Source organism: Clarias gariepinus, chromosome 3, assembly GCF_024256425.1.
Source record: "Clarias gariepinus isolate MV-2021 ecotype Netherlands chromosome 3, CGAR_prim_01v2, whole genome shotgun sequence".
Classification (NCBI taxonomy): Eukaryota; Metazoa; Chordata; class Actinopteri; order Siluriformes; family Clariidae; genus Clarias; species Clarias gariepinus.
The window spans coordinates 15,048,937-15,075,497 of NC_071102.1; positions in this window are offsets into that span (position 1 = coordinate 15,048,937).

A 26,561-nucleotide genomic window follows, 5' to 3' on the forward strand; every position below is an offset into this window, starting at 1 on the left:
ATGCACACAAGCTCTAGTTAATCCAGAATGCAGCAGCCAGAGTCGTTACTCAAAGTATAACATTTGAACATATTACTTATATCAAAATTGCCTGTAGTGTGTGAATGAGTGCTGTCATTTGATGTTTTAATTTTGCCAAATTTGAATAGCTTTTTACATTTTGACTTATAAAGTATGAGTAAGTATTACAAGTGGCACGGTGGTGTAGTGGTTAGCACTGTTGCCTTGTACCTCCAGGGTCTAGGTTTGATTCCCGTGCTTAGTGGGTTTCCTCTCACAGTCCAAAGACCTGCAGATTAGGCTAATTGACGTTCCCTAATCCCTGCAACCCTGAAAACAGGATAAAGCGTTATAGAAGATGAGTTAGAGTAAGTGAGTGATGTTCATACTGAATATGCAGTAATGAGCAAAAGTTTTAGGCAGGTGTGAAAAAATGTTGTATAGTAAATATGCTTTTAAAAGAATACATTTAAATTTTCTGTTTTATCATTTTACAAAATGCAAACTGAGTGAACAGAAAAAAAATCTAAATCAAATCAATATTTGGTGTAATTATTCTTTGGTTTTAAACCAACATCAATTCTTACACTTGCACAATTACACAAAGTCAGGCATTTTGTAGGATCACAGTCACGTGTTTTATTAACCAGTTATTCCAAGCAGGTGCTAATGATCATCAATTTTACATTTGGGTTGAAATACAGTCATTAAGTAAAACAGAAACAGCTGCGTAGGAGGCATAAAACTGGGTGAGGAACAGCCAGACTCTGCTGCTAAGATGAGGGTGTGGGAGACTGTTTCATGTCACAGGTCATACACCATGCTTTCCACACAGCTGTCTTTTTTGTTTACTTTTTAGGTTATAAAAGATACGTTTTTATTACTTTTACAATTTACTGTAAAGTGTTTTAGATTATACAAGCTATTTGTAAAAGGTGCATGATAAAAATGTACTACTGCACACACAGCATACACACACGCAAACACCCACATACACATGTGGTCGGACTGTATTATTCCTCTTTTTAGTCAGTTAATGTTTGCATAATATAAACCCTGGGCAAATAGGGTGTATGTACTGCAGTAGTCTGATTGCTTTGGTTTGTTTGTTTTCTTCTTGAGCAGTGCACCTTGAAGATACAAACTATATTTAAATAAATTTAGACATATTTCACTTATCGTCTATCCAGCTTTATCCTGTATTCAGTGTTGTAGGGAACCTGGAGCTTATCCCAGGAGGCTTAGGGCACAAGATGGGGTACAACCTGGACAGGGTGCCAATCCATCGCAGGGCACACACACATACACTTATTTACACACTACAGCCAATTAGGGAACGTCAATTAGCCTAATCTGCAGGTCTTTGGACTGTGAGAGGAAACCCACCAAGCACGGGAAGAACATGCAAACTCAATGCACACAGAGACGGGAATCAAACCTGGATCCTCGAGGTACAAGGCAACAGTGCTGACCACTACACCACCGTGCCACCTTAACGTCATCTCATCAAATAGTAAACACTTGTAATACTTACTCATACTTTATAAGTCAAAATGTAAAAAGCTATTAAAATTGGCAAAATTAAAACATCAAATGACAGCAGCTTATTTTAAATACCTGTAGACACAATTATATATTATATTCGAATTTGATTCATGGGATTTATTTTTATACATAAAACTTTTTAAAAAGCACTAAAAATATCTGAATGCAAAGAAGCATTTTTAAAATTCTTTTTCTTAGCCTTTGCGTGGGGAAACAAGATTATAGTTATAGTAAAAGCATTTCTGTTGTAGAAACCTTATCCACTCCATAGTTATTCTTTCCTTGTCCTAAGCTTTAAAATATATTAAAATAGAAATTGTTCTGTATATTATATCTACACATTGACTATCTTGTCCATTGCTGTTCCTTCAGACAAAACTGTGATGGGTTTTGTCGGATCCCATAATTCATATACAGTGTCTACTGTGCATCTCTGGTGCTTACATTAAGTAAATGATGAAATATAATTTATCTTTTCTCCTGTGATCACTTTGTTATAGTTTCACAAATGCTATTTTTATTACCTGAATTTAAATTATAGTTGGCAAAGAAATAAAAAATTGTAAGCACAGTTATGTTCTTTAAAGTAACACTCTTTGTTTTACATGAATCTCTTAACTAGTTGTGTTAGCTTGACTTGTAACGCAAGAATTAAGAGCCGCTTAAAAAAATCTCGCCCCTCCTTAATCATGTTATTGAAATAATGTGCATTTGGTGGCATTATCAATCCTCAGGGAGAACTAATTCAACATAATCATAGCAATCATCATTACCAAAAAGGGGAGAGAGAAAGCCTTTGCACTAATATGGTGATCTTTTATTTTATTATGCCATATTCCCTGAAAAATACTATGGATAAAATTTTATTTAAACTAGCAAAGATTATTAAACACTGTGCTGTAATCACACATCTCTAATGCATCTCTAAATTTATGTGAACCCAGTGGCAAAAACAAAACAAAAAAAACAGCCTGGAAATTTGCTGTCCAGATTTGTTACAACAAATTTGAACTCACGCAACATGTTTGTCAATCAACAAATAATTAATTAAAAATACACCATCTGTGAATTTGGACTGTCTGACTGATCAGTCAAATAATTTTCTAAGATTTTACTTCTAATGTTTGTGTGGACAGAAAGCTAAATTTCTAATTGAATTAAGTTCCAGTTAAACTTATTTATTGATTACTCCACTTCTAAACTGACTTAATAATGTACTTTAATTATAAGAATTATATAAAATACTGCAAAATAGTAAACAGTATTTAAACACAGAACTAAATTATAACCAGCAGACTCTATCCACAGGAGCACGCTATATTTATGGTCAGGGGTGCTGTAAAATGGGGTGTATAAAAACAACTCCAAGGGCCCCTGCGTGACTGGTTTAGGTTTTCAAGGGCCCTAGAATCTCTAGCATCACCCCTGTACACAGAATATAACCTCTCGTTCTCTGTAGCCGATTTTCCAGATCACCAGTAATTAATTGTATTCAGCTTGTAAAATCAAAAGTGCAAAACAAATCTATGCCTTAATTGCTTTTGAACTCTATTGATCTGTGGCACCAGCGCACTCAAACATACACACGTCTCCATAGAGTGCCTGTATAGCCTCCCTCACACCTTTCCCCATTTGACCCTGGTTTTATCTGTTGAATATATTTAAAAATACATAAAACAGACCTCCTTTGGGCTGTTTAGCATCAGCATCAAATATTGTATTCTTACATTTATCATGAAGGGTCCATCCTAGGAACTTGTACAGTATACGAGTTATATGATGCAACCTACTTGCCATTCATTCTTCTGCCATTCCCTCTTTTATCGCACAACACACCTGACACTTTTCTCCACCCATTCCAACCTGCCTGTACCCACCTCTTTACCTCCTTTCCACCCTCTCAGTTGCTCTGGACCGTTGACTCTAAACACTTAAAGTCCTGCATCTTCTTTACCTCTGCTCCCTGTAGCCTCACCGTCCCTCTTGAGTTCCTCTCACTCACACACATGTATTCCATCTTACTGTGGCTACCCTTCATTCCTCTGCTTTCCAAAGCATACCTCCACCTCTCCAAATTTTCTTCCACCTGTTCCCTGCTCTCGCTACAAAGCACAATGTCATCTGCAATTTTTGCTAACAAATAGTACATGCCTTATAAACTATAATACAAAAAAGATTGAGTTTAGTCTAGAGGGATTATTTTATCTATTAACAATGTTATACACTATTTTTAACACCTTAAAGAGATTAAGTGTAAACTTACCTAAAAATTTGGGGAATTATTCTGGCAAGTTAAACCTTGGAAAGGGTCAGACCTGTAGCGGTACTCCAGCATGGAAATCACAAGATTAAATAAAACATTTAGGTTTTACTTCTATCTACAGCAATAACATACATATAAAAAAACTATTTTTTACACTAAGTGGCAAAGTGGCAAAGTGGTTATCACTGTGGCCTCCCACCTCCATGGTAAGGGCTCTTTTCTGTGTGCGTGGAGTTTGCATGTTCTCCCAGTGGGTGGGTTTCCTCCGGGTACTCTGGTTTCCTCCTTTAGTCCAATGGAATGGAGATTGGGTTAATTTGCATTCCCATATTGTCTGTAGTGCGTGTGTGTGTGCGCATGCCCTGTGATGATTTGGCACCCCATGGTGTCTCCTGGGATGGGCTCCAGGCCCCCACGACTCTGTAAAAAGGATAAACAGTATAGAAGATGAATGGACATAAGAATATCTTACACTTAATTGGAAGAATATATACTTATGAATTAAGTCTGCTCATTTCTGCTCAAACCACTAGAGGGCAACCTCCCCTGAATTTTGCACACTCTTGGGGAATAATTACTGCTTCACCTTGCATAACCAAAGCCTGGGTTTGTAACCATATTAGCTAACCCTTTGCCATACTATGTTCAGTCTACTAAATATGATGATTGTCTAATAAAAAAAAAATATCCAATGCTTTTTAGATGCAATGTGCTATTTTTCCTCTAACTTGTGCTACTCATTGGAAGAGCACTCAACTTGGCCATCCAGCCTTTGCCCAATCTATCTCATTTAAGAGAAGAGTACCTTCTAATTTTGATCCAAAGGTTTAGTAGTGTTTGGCTACCCAGTCCTAGGAAAAGTGCAGGTGAGAGACTTATAAATCTTAGTCAAGAAAAAACAATTATGCTCTAACTTTAGGCGCAACTGTACCAAACCTTTGCTACAGTATTTTGAAAGGATCTAAATAAGCCACTCAACTGAGGTGACAGCTCTTTGGTCTTGGCCATGAGGTGACCGCTTTTCACGCAATCAATTTATTTAGTAAGCCATTTTCACAAATAAATGACTTAAAGTGTCCCCAACTCATACAACCACTTTTTAAAACTACTCATAAGGATACCACCCAACACACACACACACACACACACACACACACACACACACACACACACACACACACACACACACACACACACACAAAAGGAAGTGGTGCACATAAACTTCTCACCTGAAGAAAAAGAATGTTGTAGAGATGGTGCAATGTCCCTGTACTATAGAAGAAAAAGAAACTTTAACAGCAAAGAAAGTAATGCGACACAAAATAGATGCAACATGACCATCTGTGCAAAAACATTATAGTTTCAAAAGTTAGAGAAAAATGTTCCTTTCAGTGAAATTTTCATGGTACTCATAGTGCAAATATTTTCCAGCACCCATCAGCTTCAGGACAGAAGAAACATGAATGAAAATGTCATAAAAATGCTTTTCCATGCATTATGACAAAACCACTCTTGATAAAACTCCTTTAAGAAACAGTAAAATTACTAAATAAACCAAGACTCTTTAGATGTGTGTGGTCACCAGATCCCATTAGTGCCTAGCAATCCATAGTTGATAACTCATGACCCCACCTTTACAAAGAGGTGGACTATTTTTTATGTACATAAGGACTGTGACCAGTGATATTTGGCCTGGTTTCTCCCCCCTTAAAAGATGGAAGAACTTGCACTTCTCTAGTGGCAGTTTTTTTCTTTCGAGAAAAAAAAAAAAGATAGTGCCCCTAGGCCTTGTGTAGACTAACAAGGTCTAAATTCTCTGACAGTCAATTATAGGTCCTCACTTTCTCTAGTGCAATCAGTTCTAGAACATGTAAGCTCCTACCTAAGTTGGAGAGCATGTAAGGACATCCAAGTTGATGAGTAGAAGACTATGTTCATTACCAATTTAGGACGTGACAATTACTCATCATTTCATATGATGGACTCACAACTCCATCTTTCAGAACACACATCAAGTTCCGGAGGAAGATTTCTTCCAGAGATTATTTTTGTGCAGTCTAACAAGAAAAGGTCTGGTGGGTTTACATGTACAGTGGGGCAAAAAAGTATTTAGTCAGCCACCAATTGTGCAAGTTCTCCTACTTAAAAAGATGAGAGAGGCCTGTAATTTTCATCATAGAAAAATTACAGGCCTCTCTCTTCTCTTGAGAGACATAGAATCTCTTCTATGAGAGAGAAAAATAAGAAAAAAAATCCAGAAAACCATATTTTAGGATTTTTAAAGAAGAAAATAAGTATTTTGTCAATAACAAAAATTCATCTAAATACTTTGTTATATACCCCTTGTTGTCAATGACAGAGGTCAGATGTTTTCTGTAATTCCTCACAAGGTTTTACACACTGTTGCTGGTATTTTGGCCTATTCCTGTTGATGTTTTGGAGCTGTCACTGGACAACACAGACTTTCAACTTTCTCCAAAGATCTTCTATGGGGTTGAGATCTGGAAACTGGCTAGGCCACTCCAGGACCTTGAAATGCTTCTTACGAAGCCACTTCTTCGTTGCCCGGGCAGTGTGATTGGGATCATTGTCATGCTGAAAGCCCCACCCACATTTCATCTTCAATGCCCTTGCTGATGGAAGGAGGTTTTCACATTTCAATCTCATGATACATTGCCCCATTCATTCTTTCCTTTACATGGATCAGTCGTTTTTGTCCCTTCGCATAAAAACAGCCCCAAAGCATGTTGTTTCCACCCCCATGGTTCACAATAGGTATGGTGTTCTTTGAATGCAACTCAGCATTCTTTCTCTTCCAAACACAAAGTTCTATTTTGGTTTGATCTGTATTAGCCCCAGATCGAGGGATCTATCAGTCTTCCATTTTCTAATAATTGCTCCCACAGTTGATTTCTTCACACCAAGCTGCTTAACTGTTGCACATTCAGTCTTGCCAACCTGGTGCAGGTCTACAATTTTGTTTCTAGTGTCCTTTGACAGCTCTTTGGTCTTGGCCATGGTGGAGTTTGGAGTGTGACTGTTTCAGGTTGTGGACAGGTGTCTTTTATACTGATAACAGATGCCATTAATACAGGTAATAAATGGAGGACAGAGAAGCTTCTAAAAAAAGAAGTTACAGGTCTGTGAGAGACAAAAATCTTGCTTGTTTGTAAATGACCAAATACACATTTCCACCATAATTTGCGAACAAATTCTTTAAAAATCCTATAATGTTATTTTCTAAAGTTTTATTTCGCCTCTCATAGTTATACAGTACATGATGATACATTGAGTTATACCTATAATGAAAATTACAGGAATCTCTCAACTTTTTAAGTGGAAGAACAATTGGTGGCTGACTAAATACTTTTTTGTTCCACCAAGAAAAACTAAAACCTCTGAAAATATGATCTGGTGACAATACTCATTGACAATTACAATGTTAATAGTTATTTCTTTTAAGCCTTTTCTGTCTGTGCTCAAATTCAAACTACAATGACCATTACTCACATCTTGGTTAGTTGGTGTGATTGTACACTTTAGACCTGAAATTTAAACTCTTGCCAAGAAAACTTGGTCCTGGCTTTATTAATCTTTTAAACAAATTAATTGAGTAGCATATTTGTTAGATATGTTAGACCACCTTCCTATAGAACAGACCTAACATTCCATGTTTCACTGATAAACCTTATGGCAGCCTACACTGTCATCACATGGATAAAATCCTTTACACAAAGAATAAAAAAAAGTGTATGAGCCAAAAATTTCTTGCTGTTTTCAATTCCATTAATTTGGTTCCACGAGCAATGCCGATAAGACAGCATCTGGAGCTTCTACTTTAAACATTTACTTGTTTTATGTTTAACAGCTATGGCTATAGATGGCTTAAATTAATATTGTAGCGTTTTTACGCCGGAAAGAATGCTGGAGAGACAAGTTAACTTATTTGCTGCCCAATGCAATGGCTGGGAGTACTTTATTAGGCACACAGCAGGTATGGCATGAGCAGCACCTTCACTCAGGAACCTACATCCAATTCAGCTTCAGCCTGAACCAGAGCACATTTCACACGTCACACCCCCAAAATCTCGCCCCTGGCTGTGAGTGTCCACGCCCATTCGCCCCATAGGTGCCCCCACCCGAAAGTCTTGCAGCGGTGCCCGCGAGCGCTGGGTGGGGCCCTTCTGCCTGGCGATGAGCGGTTCACAGTTCAGCTGTGAGACCGGCGGAGCGACTGCGGGTGACGCTCTGGGTGATGCAGTAACACGGCTGCACGCTGGCCCGGACGGCTGATCACCACCGGAGGGCCTGGAGAACTGCACGGGGGGAACGTCCTGCGTCGAGGGTTCTACGTCGACACGGCGCTTCACTCGCTCGCAGTACCGGCCACGCGCTTTGCTGCCCGGCCGGCGAGGTAAAGCGCCGGTGTTAGCGCGCAGATTTCCCGCTCGGTCTGCTACCCGAAGTTCCGCCCCCCGGGTGTGTGCTGCTAACCTGTCCGGCTGTGGTTTGGGTCCGAGCAACCTGGCTACCCCGAAGTTACCACGCAGAGTTCCGCTGGACAAGTTCAGCACCGCACCCCATCTATCCAAAATGTCCAACCCCAAAACGCAGTCCTCCTCGACATTCCCCACAACGAACTCGTGGGAATAAGTTCAACCACCCACCTGGACTCGCGCTGTGCGACACGCCCGTACCTTCACGTAGCCTCCAGCAACGGTGCGGATGTTGAAGGCAGGATCAGGCCGTCCGCAAACACGCTTGCTTTGCCCCAGTAATCCAGAGGGCAGCAGCGAAACAGTGGAGCCGGTGTCCACGAGCGCCCGCAGTAAGACGCCGTCCAGCACACAGTCGATGTAAAGCCCAGCGCGGCTTACCACGCGTCCTCCTGGCGCTAGTTTAGCGGCTGCTGGTGTACGCTGTCCCTCAGGCCTAAAAACATTGTAGTCTCGAGATCCCGTGCCTCGGCTTCGCCGCGGAACGTCGGAGACTTGCTCGTTGCCTAGCCGCGACGGGTTGCCCTGTCCCCGGCTAGGTTCACGAACCGAGCGCCACTGAGCTGCGGGCGGTCGCTCGGCTCTTCCGCCGTGATGTACCGCCAATATGGGCTCAGCGCGCTCGGCCTCGCGCAGCAACAGGTCGCCTTCCCGGCTAACAGCGCACGGAGCTGTATCTTGCTCCGGCGCTTGCGCAGCGCCGGCCTCCGCCCCAAGATCCAGCGCCGGGATTTTTTTCTTGCCGCTGCGCATTGGTTGACGTGGTGTGCTCGCGCTAGCTCCGTCAGGAAAGCGCTTCTTCTGCGCGAGTAGTCGCTCCGCTACTCGGCGGCCCGCTTGGATTTTCAGAAGGTCCTCCGTTGTGCGCTCGAACCCGTTACTCTCCATCCCACTTCTGACACCAATGTAGCGTTTTTACGCCGGAAAGAATGCTGGAGAGACGAGTGAGCTTATTTGCTGCCCAATGCAATGGCTGGGAGTACTTTATTAGGCACACAGCAGGTATGGCATGAGCAGCACCTTCACTCAGGAACCTACATCCAATTCAGCTTCAGCCTGAACCAGAGCACATTTCACACGTCACACCCCCAACGCACACACAACAGGGCCGAAGCCACTAACCCAAACACCTTTCCCCATCATGGTGAACACACCGACGTCCCCGCAAGGCATGCTGGTCGTCAGCCGCCGCCCCGCCCATGCCACAATATCAAATATATATCAAACTAAGGATATTTTTAAAATTGTATGCCAATTATATACTTTACTTCTTTATTAAGTACTTTAGACCTTAGACCTCAAAAGTAAAGTACTAGTCCAGCAATCATTAGGGCATTATCCTTAGGGCATGCTACACTTCAGGCAAATTCAGGGTTGGCAAAATACTTATTGAGAGTTGTATGCATTGTCTTCACTGTCATAGATCAGCATCACATTCAGCAGATTTTCCAAGACTGATTACTTATCTGACTAGACCTGATGTCTCAAATAAATGGGTTATGGTAGTGCAACAGATTACACACCTTGTAATTATGGATCTGGCCCCTGGGAATAACATCAGTCAACTGCTAAGCTCGAAAAGGGTCAGACACAAGGCTCAGCATGCACATGTTGGCAGAAATTGCATGCTGGCAAATGGAATGTTTTTTTTTTTTTATTATGCTGAACAATTTATTATGCATAATAAATAGTGCTTTAGAGGTTACGCAAACATGGCTAGAAGCATCGTGTCTTTGTGTGACCCAAAAATTGTACATGGCAGCATTATCTGTGGAGCATAATAGACTAATGGTTTATTGTTGGAAATAGATAAATAATCAAAATTCAGAGTTGAAGATGAGAGATTATATGAGGTTATCCATGACCATGAGGATGGCCATGAACTGGGCTAAAGTGGGCAGTTTTTTTTTTTTTGTGATGGCTTGTGACTGCATTCACTTGTTAGTTTTACAACTAAAATTGCTACACAAAGATTTGTATCTGAGCCTAAATTAGTAAAACTTGACTTTATATTAACTGAATTACGTTTTGTGTTTGTGTAACAGGTTTGATACATGAACGGCACCACAAACACAAGGCGAGGTCTTAGGAGAAAGGGTAATATTATTTAGTAAATTTGGGGAAGAAAAAAGGTATGGGGAGAAAAAGAAATGGAAGAAAGTGGTGAAGGAGGTGTGTGCATTTGTGGGCAGTGGCTCTTGCATCTCCATGGGCACTTTTCTTCCAGTTGACCTTGCTGGAAATGGGGGCCTTAACATAAATTTGCAGCTGTCTTTTTCCCTCTTTGACGGTAGGATATTAATGGCGGGATCTACGCAGGAGTGCAAGTGCCATGGCGGCACTGCTCTGTGGATCTCCAGCATCAGATCAGGCAGACACCGTTCTACACTCTGCTTTTATAACACGTGGAAAAGCCTGCAATCCATTTGCACTGATTGTTTTGCAGCTGTGTCCATTTCCAGTGGTTCCGTCCTTTCAGGCACTTGCAGAAGGGGAGGCCACCTACCTAGTGAGCTTACGGAGTGAGCCTAGGGAGTAAGTGAGGAGCGGCAACAGATTGAGGCGGACGCCCATCACAGATGCACGCCGTGACAGTTATATAATTGAATTTTCAATCTTATAGCATACAGATACAGCAGGGATTGATTTATACTTCCACTATCTTTTATCACCCACATGAATCTGGTTCCTTTTAAGGAATCTTCTTCCTCTTGTTATCTCAGAGACTTCACCTTTGCCACTATTACCCTCGGCTTGCTCATTAGGGATCTGCTGATTTATAATCATAATATTACACCAATGTTATAATTTATATAAATAATTTCTTGCATTCTTCTAATTTTATCTATAATTTTTATATTTGAGAAATTTGATTACATTTGACTTATATGTAACATAGATTAAATATTCCATTTTGGAGGGTCCACTGGTGAAACTTCTGAAAGTCATTCAAAGGTGTTAAAGTGAAAGTGAGGTACAGACTATATTATGTACAGAGCCTATTTCTTACATTTCTTACATGTTCTTCAGGGTGTCCCAAAGGTCTTTATAGATAGGGCTGGTTGTATTAACAGTTCAGGTCTTCGAACGGTTGTCATGGCACCATAGGTTGTCTCTGAGATCCCAGGGCTGATTTTAAATGTTAACATACTTGAAGGACCTGGTCTACGAGAAAAAAGATCATTTAGAGGTAAAATTCAATTATAGGCATGCCATTAGATATATTAACAAGAGTGATGTTTCTTTGGCATCATTTTTCTTCTTGGCATCATTTAGATAATGTTTTGAAAACAAAGAAACATTTTGCTATTTCCCCCCATGTGTAGATTTTGGGATTCCCTGTATAACAATTTTTTATTTAGCTTAAAATCCACTTTAGAATATTATCCTGAAAAATCTTCTGTAGAATAATGTTGAAATGTTATGGCAAGAAAAATATATTTTGGTCGACCTGCAAAATGTATAGTCACAGCAGGGATTTACAGCACTGTATATAGACCTAGTCGGGATGCAAACCCTTTTTCCAGTTGTGTATTTGACATATCAACTATAATGAATCACCTCCACTAAAAGCACACACAGAGTCTAAACAGATTACCACACATATACACAGACCTCCTGATAAATTTGGCATCCTACAATCGTGCCCAGCCACCAGTCTAACAGGAAACATGGCACTAATCCTATTATTTAATCCAGGAGGGTGTGTACTTGAGGCAATATTTTCAAATAAATACATAAATAAATAATGTTTATGCCACACATGTTTCAATCAGACATATATATTATATTTTCAGTACTAGTATTCATCTGTTTATATAAACAATTACCTAAATTATCGACAAACTCATTGCAATAGTAAATAATTGCACATTTCCATATTGCGATTTAGATTTTTATGCAATTAATTGTGCATCACTAAATCTAACAAAATAATAGTGATTTTAGCTGATATTATATTATATGTGTTTCATTAATGTTTTTACCAATTGTCATGAACAAAGTCTTGTGCATTGTCATGCAAGATCATAATGCCCTTTGATACCAGTCCTTTGCATTTATTCCAAAGTTTAGACTTCAGCTCTTTAATAGGTATAAATGAAAATAAAACTGATAGAAGAAGAGGCTGACAATGCATAGTAAACCTAAGTTGTTTTTTATTGCTTATATGTTCCTCATGTTCTTCAACAATCTTTGTCATAAAAAAAAAAGGTTTTGAGTGCAGCACTTTTTCCTTAATATAATTTGCTGCCAGTTAATCACTAGAAAACACAATCAAACCATGTTTGTAATATTTATTTATTTATTTATTTATTTATTTATATTATCGATACTAAATTGCATACTTAAATTACCACGAATACAACTGTTGGCTGATTTATCCATCGTGACAGATGTGTGATGTGTGATTGATCGCAAAAAAATTCACACTTCCATTACCAAAAACATTTTGACACAATATTCTGGTATTTGTGCTTTTTAACAGCCTAGTCACTAAACGAAATCATGCACAAGACATTTTCTTTTACCTTACAATACTTCTTGCTTTATTTGAACAATTATTTTTCTCATACCGCAAAAGTTAGCTCATTTTGCTGTCAGATTTATTTATTTATTTTTGGTTTGGGCATTAATAATAACATATCATCAAACTGCATACTACCAAAGCAGTTTTATTTTACTTTTGACTCTTAGTTGACAGCAATGTGGAAATAGGTAATGCCTTAAAGTAAAAAAAAAAGAAATGGATGAGAAAAGGTCAAAGCCATCAGGTGCCAAGATGTAAAAAGAAAAAAAAAAAGAGAAGAAACAAGCAAATTGTAAAGTTTTGCAGCCCATACTATATTATAAGTTAAATGTGCAGGCATTTAATGAAATAGGCTAGTATATGTTGCTGGTTTACATAACTTTTGATATAATTTCACACAGTTTTACACACAAGATAATGTGTCGAACTTGCAACAAAATTATAACAACCTAACTAGCTCATTGGTGATTTGTTTAACTTTAACTGAGTTAATCATAAATGGTTTGTGTGATTTTATTTTTTAGATTCTCAGCTTATGCTGGGGTAATGTACAAAAAATGACATCTTTGTTCTGCAATTTGTAACTTTTGTGATATATTTGCATGTTTTGGTGTCAAAGGGGTTACACAGTTCAATTGGTTTCTTTTCTGTTCTTTGTCAAGTTTGCTAAATGAAATAATATAAATCTTATTTTTTTAATAGCTAAATGTTTTCCAAAAGGTCAAAACTGTCATACATTTCTGCCATTATAAGACCCCCTAAAAGGGCATGTCTCTCAACACACAAAAAGAAAGCTTAAATGTATTCATTGTTTTGTAAAAGAAATGATCTTCCCTAGTGCCGGTAATAATAGTTCTTGTCTTTTTCCTCTCTATCTTTCTCTATAATCCTTTTTTTTTTAAATATATTTCTGTTAAGTGGATATGTGTGATTAGTGGCTATGTGTGATTCGATTTCCTGAAGTACAAAAGATCTAATTAAACAACACTTGCCTTGTGGGAATGTTGATATTACCCAGCATGCATATCTTTGTTTTAAAAATGAGACAAGTTAAAATATACCTGCAAATATGAAAAGACAATTGTCCATATTGCATGAGGGTAAAGGAATTCTCAAACAGCATAAAGTGTAAGGATTAGTTACATACATAAATACTTTTAAAAAATAAGTAATAGGACTGATAATAGTAAACAGGATGCTTCAATGGATGTTTGAAATTGCATATGTTAACCTTGATAGTTTTAAATTGCATATGTTAACACCTTGGATGTTTGAAATTGCATATGTTAACCTTGATAGTTATATGTGAATTATTGGATACTGCATCATTTACATAATTCACATATAATTATCCCCTTCCCATCCACAAACCCAACCAGCTAAGGTAAAAAAAACAGGGTTTAACAACATAAAAATATACCAACTGACATATACCAAATAATAACGGATAGATCAAGAGGTAGAGATCAAAGAAAATCAAAAAAGGAGAGGAAGGCAAGGAGAATTGAGTTAGGGGATGAGTTGCTGCTGATGAAAGAAAAAAAAACTTTTTTGGAGAGCTTAGTCTCCTTCCACCACTGGCAATAAATAAAGGGAATTACCAAATGTAATACAGTATGATGCTAATCTAGGATTTTATGTTATACAGAACTTTCTTGATCAAACAGCCATGTGTTAGCTGTGGGCCTCCAGTTGAGCAAGATCAGTTTCTGATCAGCGGTTTGGAAGGTGAGGAAATTGCTTTTTTTTTTTTTTTTTACCCTTTTTTTTTGACAGTAGTCTCTGATCTGGAAAAAGCAAGAAGGTGGGAGTTTGGTATGTGATATTTGGATAAAAGCTCAAAAAAAAAAAAAAGATGAAAAAATATAATCTTCGTAAAGTTCTTTAAAACTAATGATACCATTACCATGCCAAATTTTAAATGTTGGATCTGTGCTCGAAGGGTTTTTAAGCACAGGTGCCTTGCAACCTTGCAGGCTAAAGTTGACTCCATATTTTCAGCAAATTAAAAACAATTGGGTGTGTTCTCACAAATACTAAAGGGAGAGAAATGAAGAATGCAATGAAAGGTGTGAGCCCTTGTAAATGTACAATTACCTTTAAATTAGGTTTAAACAAACTGAAATAATAAATAAATTGAAAAAGAAAAATCAAAAGTGCGACAACAGAACAAAACAGGATGGTATACTTAACCATGATACTTAACAGTACAAAAACATAAAAATAAAAAAAACAGATGTGATACAAACACATATCCACAAACAGGACAAAAACTGCTCAAACCAGGAGTGAGCAGGAGATTCTGCTGGATAATGGTTTGGAGCTACACACGCTGCTCTCCCCTCTGCCCTCTGCACCAGTCTGACTCATCCTGGTACCATCCTGGTGCCATGCTGCTGCAGGACTAAACTGGACTCCATGTTAACACGACTCAACGTTATTTCAGCTGGAAGGCTGCCTAACATAGTATGTCAGCAAAAACAAATTCCATCTGTTATGAGCCAAATAAGGATGGGTTCCCGGTTGAGTCTGGTTCCTCACAAGGTTTCTTCCTATTGCCATCCCAGGGAGTTTTTCCTTGTCACCATCGCCGTCGCCCTTGGCTTGCTCATCAGGGACAATCAGATCACTATGATCTATACATTTTTACTTTCTGCTACACATTTCCATATTCTCTTTGCGCACACTCTTTGCGCATCATGTATTTTTAATTTAAATAATTATTTTGTTGATTATCCTGCATGCACACAGGACCTGTAATGCTGTTGTCCCATCCTTCAAACTCTCCAGACCAAAATTTGATCAAGCACCCATGGGGTGCATTGGATAAACCACAGCACACACCCAGGGGCCCAGTGGAACCCAAAGCCTATGTGGTTTTAATGTTAATGTTTTTTGATGTTATGGTTGATCAGTGTAAGTTGGCAGCATTGCAGGAGGTTACTATACTTAATATAGGTCAATATAAGACTGGAACTTTTTGATTTCATTAATTTATGTTATCAAAATATAATGTTAGGAAGTAGCAATTAAAAAAAAACATAGGTATAATGGGATAGTCATAGTTTGCCTTCCTAAGTGCAGCACAGTCTCCCTTATTTTTGGTCTTGTTTTCTCAACAACAACAACAAAAAAAATACAGTTCAATAAAAATGTTATTTAATTGATTACTTTTAATTTAACATAAAAATTCCCTTAACCCATATGCTATTGTTACACTTATTTGTAATGTACAATATAAGGACAGGTGAAGCTTTTGTGCTTTACCCATCGATATACTTAAATTAATACCCATGAACTATATAAGTCTATATGAACAATATGAAGTCTAGCCATTTACAGTGTATAAGGATTGATTCTAGGGATCATAATTAATGCCTCCAAAACCCACTGAGTTGTCATTAACTACGGGAGGACTTAAGGCTATTTAAACAGTTTAAGAGGAAGAGTTTACTCCACCAGAGGTAATGATACCAGGCGTATGTCTCTTCTTATACTGTAGCTAAATGTCACACTATATAAATGCACTTTTGCTATTCATATTTGTGCTTTTTACATTCAGCCTTTGTTTTCTCTTTGGTGTCCCTATGCTTTTCCTCCCTTTCCCATTCTTCTTATAATTATTCAAGCACATTAGCACATTTTAGCATCATTTCTTTCTGCCAATTTCATCTCTCTCCCTCTCTCTCTTTCTCCCATGTATAGTGATGTGGTGTATTAGCCTCTTCAGGCCTGACAGGAGCTCAAAGACCAGTGAAATCAATGCCAGTGAAATCAATGGCATTCAGACAAGACTGTCCACACAGGAAAGGTCACTTACTCACTCATTCTTTGTCTCTCTCTCTCTCTCTCTCTCTCTCTCTCTCACACACACACACACACACACAGAGTATGTTTCAGCACATCAGCCAAGTAAACACACACACACACACACACACACACACACACACACACACACACACACACACACACACACACACACACTTTAAGAATATTAAACCAATTCCAGGGTGAATTTATCTAAAGAATTTGAAATTTAAGCACAATAAACATTACATTAATGGCGTTTGGCAAATACCATTGTCCATAACGACTTATATTTTATCTCTCGCTATACAGTAATTATACAGCTTACAGCTAAGGGTTTTACTCAAGCCCTTGGTGGTGTTGGGTTTTTAAACCTGGGACCTTAAATTCAATTCAGTTTTATTTGTATAGCGCTTTTAACAATTGTCATTTTCACAAAGCAGCTTTACACAATCAAAATAATTATTTAGGTCTGTATGGAATGTAAGTGTGCATGAATCAATCTGGGCTGGGGGTAGCTCAGTGGTTAAGGCATTGGATTACGGTTGGGAAGATCCCAGGTTCAAACCCCACAACCACCAAGTTGCCACTGTTGGGCCCTTGAGCAAGGCCCTTAACCCTCAACTGCTCAGATGTATAATGAGATAAAAAAAAAAAAAAATGTAAGTCGCTCTGGATAAGAGCGTCTGCCAAATGCCTAAATGTCAATGTAAGATGAGCAGATTGTCCCTGGTGAGCAAGCCGTGGGCGACAGTGGCAAGGAAAAACTCCCTGAGATGGTAAAAGAAAACCTTGAGTGGAACCTGACCTTAGGGAACCCATCCTAATTTGGGTGAAACAGAAAGCAGGAATTGATCTGCATTTATACAGTGTGTTAGATGGCAGGCAGTTCAGCTATAACAGTTGATGTTAACTGATGTAAATATGGAGTCCAGGTAGTTATTGGAGACAATTGCAATCTTGAACTATCGAGCAACCGCAGCCAGGTCAAGTCCTCAAAGAAACAGCTGTCAACCACACTCGAAGCCAGAACCGTTTTTATGGTAAGGTGAAACCATCCACAGACACCAGACGCATTCCAAAGAGACAGGGGCATCCATGCAACGAGATCTCCAACCAAAAGCGGGCACTAGGATGGGTCAGACAGGTCCGGAGGGCAGAGGGATCAGTTGTCCACTTACTTGCTAAACCACTTTACAACTACTACAAAGTACTAAATAATGTCACAATACATTAAATAAAATATATATATATATTTTTTATTCTGTAAGGTTGCTTTGCGACAATTACCACAGTTAAAAGCTCTATATAAATACAATTTAATTGAATTGTTTTGAATTTAATTTAACCTTATGTAAAGGCAGATTGCTTGCTGGAGCAATGCATGAACAAGGTTTCTTCACACTGCTTAAACAACTGTGTGATGGTAATCACAGAGACTTAGATAGTTCTGTCTCCAACGCGGCTATCAAGCTAGCGGGCTGCTCTGTTTACCGAGCAGATAGATTTGACTCCGGTAAAAATAAAGGTGGAGGAGTGTGTATATACATTAATAATGCCTGGTGTACATCTGCGGACATTATTAGGACACATTGTTCCCCTGACATTGAATACATAACTTTAAAAATTCAGACCATTTTACATACAGAGAGAGTTTACTGCTATTGTTATCACAGCTGTTTACATTCCACCACAGGCTAATGCTAAGCTAGCCCTGGAGAAGCTGCATGAAGCTATTAACAGCCAGCAGAATGCATATCCAGAGGGAGCTGTGATTGTAGCAAGAGACTTTAATCATGTGGACTTGAAAACTGTCATGCAGTTTGCCAAAACTGCATACCAGCATACATATCCCTACCAAAGACAATAACATACTGGATCAAGTTTACACCAACATCCCAGAAGCTTATAAAGCTGCCCCATCTCCATAGAAATGACTCTTTCCTACAGACCTTCCATCTGTAGGACAAAACCAACTGTTAAAACTGTCCAAGTCTGAAGCTAGCAGCCTCAGTCACGACTGCAGAACTGGTTTGCTAGCACAGATCTGGATAAATATTGTTCATCTGTTTTGGCCTACTTAGCCTTCTGCACTGATACTCTTCTGACCACCAAGACCAACAATAATCAAAAACCATGCCTTGACAGGCATGTGCGTTTTCTGCTTGGATTGAGGAATGCTTTCTACAGGTCAGTGGACAGGCTTGCTTACAGTAATTAACTGAAGAAGGGCATTAAAGAAGTCAAGCACAAATATCAGCAGCGCATAGAGGGCCACTTCGAAAATAACAACCCCTGCAGCATGTGGAGAGGCATTAAAGCTCTGAAAAACCACACCAGTAGAGTGGAAACTCAAACAGCACCGCCACTTATAGAGGAGAATATCCTCTATGTCTTTGAATGTTATCAGGTGAGATCCACTCTAAAAAGGATTGACATCAATAAAGCAGCAGGACCAGACAGGGTGCCAGGCCGCACACTAAAGCCACGTGCTGACCAACTAGCAGGGGTGTTCACCAACATCTTCAACTAGTCCCTGCAACAGGCAACAGGCCTCAAATTCACACTCATTGTTCCAATGGCCAAAAAACAAACAGTAAGGCGTCTGAATGACTACCGCCCAGTTGCTTTGACACCAATTATCATGAAGTGCTTTGCTAGGCTTGTCTTTTCCCATATCAAAGCCAACATTTTCACTGATCTGGACAGCCACCAGTATGCCTACTGTAGGAACAGCTCAAAGGAGAATGCAATTTTAATTGCACTCCACACAAGCCTGTCTCACCTGGAGCAACCCAACACATATGTTAGGATGTTATTTGTAGATTTTAGCTTTGCATTTAATACAACAGTACAAACTAGCCCAAAAGCTGAGCAACTTGGGACTATCCACTGAATACACGGATATTAATATTCATGGATACTGAACTTCTCACTAACAGACCACAGATTGTCAGGGTGGGCAACCACACATCCTACATTCTCACCCTGAATACAGGAACACCACAGGGCTGTGCTCTTAGTCCAGCCATTTTCACCCTAGTCCACATGACTGCAAACCCACTCCTCTAACACCATAGTGAAGTTTGCTGATGACACCACAGTTGTGGGACTGATATCAGAAAACAACAAGACTCACTACAGAGAAAAGGTTCAACATCTGGTTGAGTGGTATGTGGATAGTTAAGTGGTATGTGGATAGTGGCTGGGTTTTAAACACCACTAAAACAAAGGAGATCATTGTGGACTACAGGAGAACATCACGGGTTACTTTGCTGTAACCCTGTTCCCTGAAAAAGCAGGAACGAGATGTGTTTTGGCACATATAACCTTGGTCAGGTGACGTGATCTGATGAAGCCCACCTGCAGGTTATAAATAGGAGTGAACCAAAAACATTCCTCAAATCAATTTTGTCTGAAAGGACGTCCAGTTATGCAAGCAGTGCGGCTTTGGAGCGCAGCGTCTCATTTCTGCTTTTTCAGGAAACAGTGTTGCAGAAAAGTAACCCGAGACGTTCCCCTTTCAAAAGCTATCTCAGAGGGAGGTTTCAGAGCTAGCTTTGGGAGGCTGACTTGAGGACCCGTGAGCCCGGAGTAGCGGGAACATCCAGAATATTAAATATAAATAAATCAAAATTCAAAATTCAAATTTTATTTGTTACATACACAGTACGATATGCAGTAAAATGCTTAGACAACTGCTCATGACCTAAAAATAAAAAACTATGAATAGGAATAGGAAATAAATATGAAAAATTAAAATAGAGGGAAACTTTAACTAGGAAAGAATAAAATAAAATATAAAAATTAAAGTTAAAAATAAAATAACTGTACAACAAAAATACACAATATAGAAAATATATGAAGAATATATGAAGGAATATAGAACAATAAGAGCAGCTGTACGAGTAGGTACATATTTATGTAATTTTTGTGTGGAATGGAGTTAGAATAAATGGTAATAAAAGAATGGTAATGTCCAGGGTTGTGCAATCCACATATTTAAAGTGACTTGTGCAGTGCAAATATGCTTAAAAGTGATTTATTTAAAGTGACTTGTGATAGAGTGATTTGATGACCACGAAGTGTAGTTGTGCAGTGGCCACTAGTGTAAACGAATGTCCAGAATGTCCAGTGTGTGTGTAAAAACCATATGTGTGGGTCAGTACTGTGTGGTGGCTCCTCCTCAGTCTCCCTGTGTTGGACTTCAGGGAGCGGAATCGCTTTCCTGACCTCAACAGAGAGAACAGTCCATTGTTGGGACTGCTGAGGTTCTTCATGATCTTCCTGGCCTTGGTCCAGCACCGCCTGCTGTAGATTGCGTGCAGGTCAGGGAGCTCGGTGCGGATGGTGCGCTCAGGAGTAAAAGTTCCTGAGCACCTTGGAGGGCAATCGAAAGTCTCTCAAGCGTCTGAGGTGGTAGAGACACTGTCGGGCCTTTTTCACCATGGTGTTGATGTGACAGGACCATGACAGGTCCTGCGTGATGTGAACACCGAGGTATTTGAAGCTGTCCACTCTCTCCACGTGGCTCTCGTTGATGACGGGGGTCTGGTAGTTCCTCTCCTGCTTAGTGCTGAAGTCCACTATCAACTCATTTGTCTTACTGACGTTTAGAAGGAGGTTGTTCCTCTGGCACCAGTTCTCCAGATTCCTAATCTCCTTCAGGTAGGCCGTCTCGTTGTTATCAGAGATCAGGCCCACCACGACGGTGTCGTCAGCAAACTTAATGATGGCGGTGGAGCTGGTAGTGGCCACACAGTCATATCTGTACAAAGAGTACAGCAGGGAGCTCAGAACACACCCCTGGGGGGCTCCAGTGCTGAGAGTGATGGAGGCTAAGACATGTCCGCCCATCCTTACTGCCTGTGGTCTGCCAAGAGCATTTAAACATAATTCCCCCTTCTAGTGTCCAAGCGAGTAAGTGATGTGTGGAGGAGATGAGAGATGGCATCGTCTGTGGAACGATTTGGACGGTAAGCGAACTGTAGTGGGTCCAGTGTGTCGGGTAGTGAAGAAATGATGGAGTCTCTGACCAGGCGTTCAAAGCACTTCATCACTACTGAGGTGAGGGCTACAGGGCGATAGTCATTGAGAGAAGCAGGGTGGGGTTTCTTCGGGACAGGAACAATGATGGACTCTTTGAAGCATGTGGGGATCACCGACTGAGATAAAGAGATGTTGAATATCTCAGGGAACACAGGTGCAAAGCTGGTCTGCGCAGGCTCTGACAATATGGCCTGAGATGCCGTCTGGTCCTGCTGCTTTCCTGGTGTTCACTCTCTTGAAGGCTCTTTTCACGTCATGCTCGGAGATGATGAACGCGTTTCCGGTGCTGGCAGTGTCTTCCTGTCTGCAGCCGTTGGCGCCGCTAGCATTAGCATCGCTAGCGTCTTTAGCTGCAGCCTCGAAGCGAGCATAGAAAGTGTTCAGCTCGTCTGCCAGAGTCACGTCCGCGTTCGTCATACCGGATGTTGGTGTTTTATAGTCCGTAATTGTCCTTAGTCCCTGCCACAGGCTCCTAGAGTCACTCTGTTGGAGTTGTGACTCTAGTTTCCTCCTGTAGTGCTGCTTCGCCTCTTTTATCACCTTCCGGACGTTATATGACGCAGCCTTGTACGGTTCCATGTCCCCCATCGCGAGTCCCGTGTTGTAGTAAGCGGTGCGAGATCTCAGAGCGTCGCGGATGGTTTTATCCACCCACGGCTTCTGGTTGGGAAACGTTCTAAGTGTCTTTTTCTCCACGGTACCATCCGCTAGTTTCCCGATGAATCCCACAACTGCTTCAATAAACACGCTGACATCATCGGAGCTGTTCCTGAACATGTTTCAGTCTGCGTCATCAAGTGGTGGAATATAAACGGCACTTATTATGACCGACGTAAACTCCCTAGGTAGATAAAATAGACGACACATGATGGACAGTAGTTCCAGATTTGGTGTGCAGGAGCATGTGTGAGCGGAACAACGTTCGCGCTGTTGCACCAGCTGCTGTTCACCATTAAACACACGCCGCCTCCCCTTGACTTTCCCAAGTCCCGCGTCCTGTCCATGCGGTGAACCGAGAAGAACTCGGCCAGCTGGATGGCGTGGTCCGGCACTGCTGGGTTCAGCCATGTTTTGGTGAAAATCTGACAAATCTGTGCGGAAAGGACAAACCTGCCGCATCACACACTTGCTGCAGGGGGACCCCTCTCGCCAGCGCAATAGATGAGGCAATCCCCCTGGTCGAATGAGCCCTGATTCCTAGAGGCAAAATGAGACCACGCGCCTCATAGGCTAGGGCAATAACATCTCTCACCCAATGTGACAACGTTTGTGTAGTGGCAGCCGGCCCCCGTTTGCGGTCCCCGTAGAATATGAAAGCTGCGCTTACTTATGCCACTGGCTAGTGTGGTGGACAGGGGCGGACTGGCCATCGGGAGCACCGGGACATTTCCCGGTGGCCTGACGGTCGTTCTGGCCTGCCGGCTGCCGCTGTGCAGACCATCAGCCTGGCATGTGATAGGCTGGTGTATAACTACGAATTAATTGACGGATCTCTCAATCTACGAATCAGGCAATGGAAAGGGAGGGGAAGATTAGAAGATCAGGAGGGAAAATTACACTCCCACATCACATGACCCAACGTCAGCGACGCACTGCCTAATATCTGGCCATATCCGGAGACAGGGTATATCTGACTAAATCGTTCAAAAAATGGAGCGTAAACGCAAAGGAGGAGCAGAGAGTCAGCGTAAAAAAAAAAAAAGCCCTGGCCGCAGACGCAGCAAGCTGCTGCAAAATCCCAGCCATGTTCGCCAGTAAGGGAACAGGTCGGTCAAGATTACATCCACATTATATTTATAATAATTTGGCAGACGAACACTTTCATCCAAATCACTTACGTAGATCATCACAATCGATAAAACTAAACCAACAAACGAGCAACAATATGTAAGTGCTGCTGTGCTGTGTCAAGTCTCGTTTCGTCTGAAAAGGTGACGAAGGAAGCAGCAGTAGCACTAGTGCTGTAAATGCTCCTGCTGTTGAGCTAGAGGTGGTGGACAGTTCAGCGTTTGAGTCAGAGCAGGGACCTTCAGGTAAAGTTAAAGATAAGCTAAACTAAACATGCAGGCAGCAGGCTATACTTTTTAAACAGCATGTGCTTTTTTATGATTTATAAGATCAGTAGTAGGACTGTGATTTTGGGAACATACAACTGATGGCTGCACAATTATAAATACAGATTATTGAACACGCTTATTTCATATTGCAGAGCAACTACATGTGCAGAGTGAGAGAGAGAGAAGGATTCAGGGAAAGATTAAGGAGACAGTGAAAGCCTTGATATCTCTTTTGATTATTTTGCCTGTCCACAGTCTAAGGATTAAGATTTTTTTTTTAAGTATCACCCAATTCAAATGCCTACTGGTGTACTAGTAGTGCTAATTACTTACTGTTTACTCTTACTGGTCTGTTCCACATAATGCCATAAGAGCTCTAGTTTATTTGTGTTTGTGTTTCTGATGCATTTGATATACTAGAGTTGAGCACTGAAAATACATAAAATGTAAATATTTCAACATGTGAATGTGTCTCTTATTATCTCTTTTAAAAAGCCAATTTTCTATTTGTCATTGGTTTGGTAGTATAAATGGTGTATTCCTAGTGAGTTGTTAAGGGCTATTTTTTATTCATTTATATTGCATCTGGTAGTCTACCTGTTACAATAATAGGGTTAGCCTACAAGTTTATCAGTCCAGTAGATTACATGAATAGGGTGGTGGTGACTGCAGCAGCAGAGGTGGCCTGGAAGTGGAGTCAAATTCCCGGCCCGAATTATTGTCCCAGTCCGCCACTGGTGGTGGATGTAAATCTGGAGAGCACGTACTGAAGTCTTTCCTGCTCCAGAGTTGTAAAAGGCGGAGGACAAAATGCTTTGAGAACAACTGGGTGCATGGTTGAGAATAAAACTTTCGATTCGAAACGATTCGTCAGTGGACTGGGTCAACATGTTTTGCCAGGCTTATGCCCTACCAACTTTTAAATACACTCCATTTGAAGGCATACGTTCTTCTAGAGGAGGGAGCCTTAGCACTTAAAATAGTTTCAATTACACTGGCTGGTTAAGACTAGTATCTCTTAATTGGTCCAGATCAGGGACCAGACGTGAAGGTTCCAGAGCTCGGGCCAGGGATGAAATATTGTCCCCTGCACCTGAGACAGAAGATCCTTCCTGACGGTGAGCCATCGAGGAGAGATATTAGATCCGAGAATCACACTCTGGTCCGCCAATGGGGCGCTATCAGTAAGAGGCACAAACCCTGTTGATGACCCTCGTCAAGGCTCCTGGGAGCAGAAACGCATAAAGACGTAATCTTGGCCACGTATGGGGCAAGGCGTCCAGACCCAGGGGAGTGTTTTTTGCAAGACAAAAAGGTCCACCTCTGTGTTGTCCACCCGCACTAGGACATGGTAGCCTATCAACTGCTGGAGGAAGTGCTTTAGGGCCAGAAATAGAGAAAGAGGAAAGAGAAAGAGTGGGAGAGAGAGCAGAAGAGAAGAGATAACAGTTAGGTCTGTCACAGTCATATAATGTATAATGTAAATGCATATTTACTGTAGAGTGCAAGCAGAGACTCCGGCATGACTAACTATGACAGCATAACTAAAAAGGAGAGCCAGAAGTAAACACAGACATGAGGACTTCCTGAGATCAAGCAATCAATCACCTCACCATCAACAAACCTGAGTGATCAATGAGAGTGGGGAGGACAGCATCTAAACATACCAGTTCACCAAAATACTCTACATCCATGAGTCCCTCAGATCTGCTCCTTTACCTAAGGCAAATCTATTTATAAAAATGCTTGTCAGCTTTAGTAAGCTGGTTTATCTCATCAGGTTTTGCTGAGACATATAACTGTGTGTCGTCAGCATAACAGTGAAAACTAATACCATGCTTACGGATTATGTTGCCCAAAGAAAGCATGTAAAGGGAAAAAAGCAGTGGGCCTAAAACTGAACTCTGTGGAACACCAAACTCCACGAGAGAACATGCAGAATAATTACTATTTACTGTAAGTCTACATACTGATAGCGATCGGTCAAATAGGATCTGAGCCAGGAGAGGGCTGTACCCTTAATTTCTACTACATTTTTTAATCTGTAAAGAAGAATACTATGATCAATGGTGTCAAAAGCTGCACTGAGGTCGAGTAATACAAGCATGGTTACACAACCTTGATCAGAGGCCAATAGGAGGTCATTTACTACTTTAACGAATGCTGTCTCTGTGCTGTGATGAGGCCTAAATCCTGACTGATACAGTTCATGTATGCCATTTCTATGGAGATATGAGCATAGCTGCTCTGCTACTAGGTCAGGTTTCTTAATAGTTGGTTTAATAACTGCTAATTTAAAAGATTTTGGAACATACCCAATGCTGAGTGAAGAATTAATTATTCTCAACAGAGGTTCTGTTATTGCAGGTACAATCTGTTTAAGAAAATGTGTGGGTACAGGATCTAATATACAGGTTGATGAATTTGCAGAAGAGATGAGTGAAATTAGTTCATTCTCTTCAAGGGGAGTAAAGTATTCTAGGTTACTGTCACGTACTGCTAGGTGTTGGACTGTGGGCATGGTGTGGAAAGGCATAAACGCAGAGGGGGATAATGGCAAACAAAGTCTATTACTAATAAACAAACAAAACATGAACAAAGGAAGTTGGCTGTACTTGGGAGCATACTATAAACAAAACCAATAATTAACTAATACACAGACAAGGTATTACACAAACTAATATACAGTACAGACATGGGATACAAACCAGACGAGACAAGACACACTAAACAGACTAGAGGGACTAGGGCACTATACATGTAAGGGGCTAAACACACGACAGGCTTGGCTAGGCCTACTACAGTAGCCGTTATGC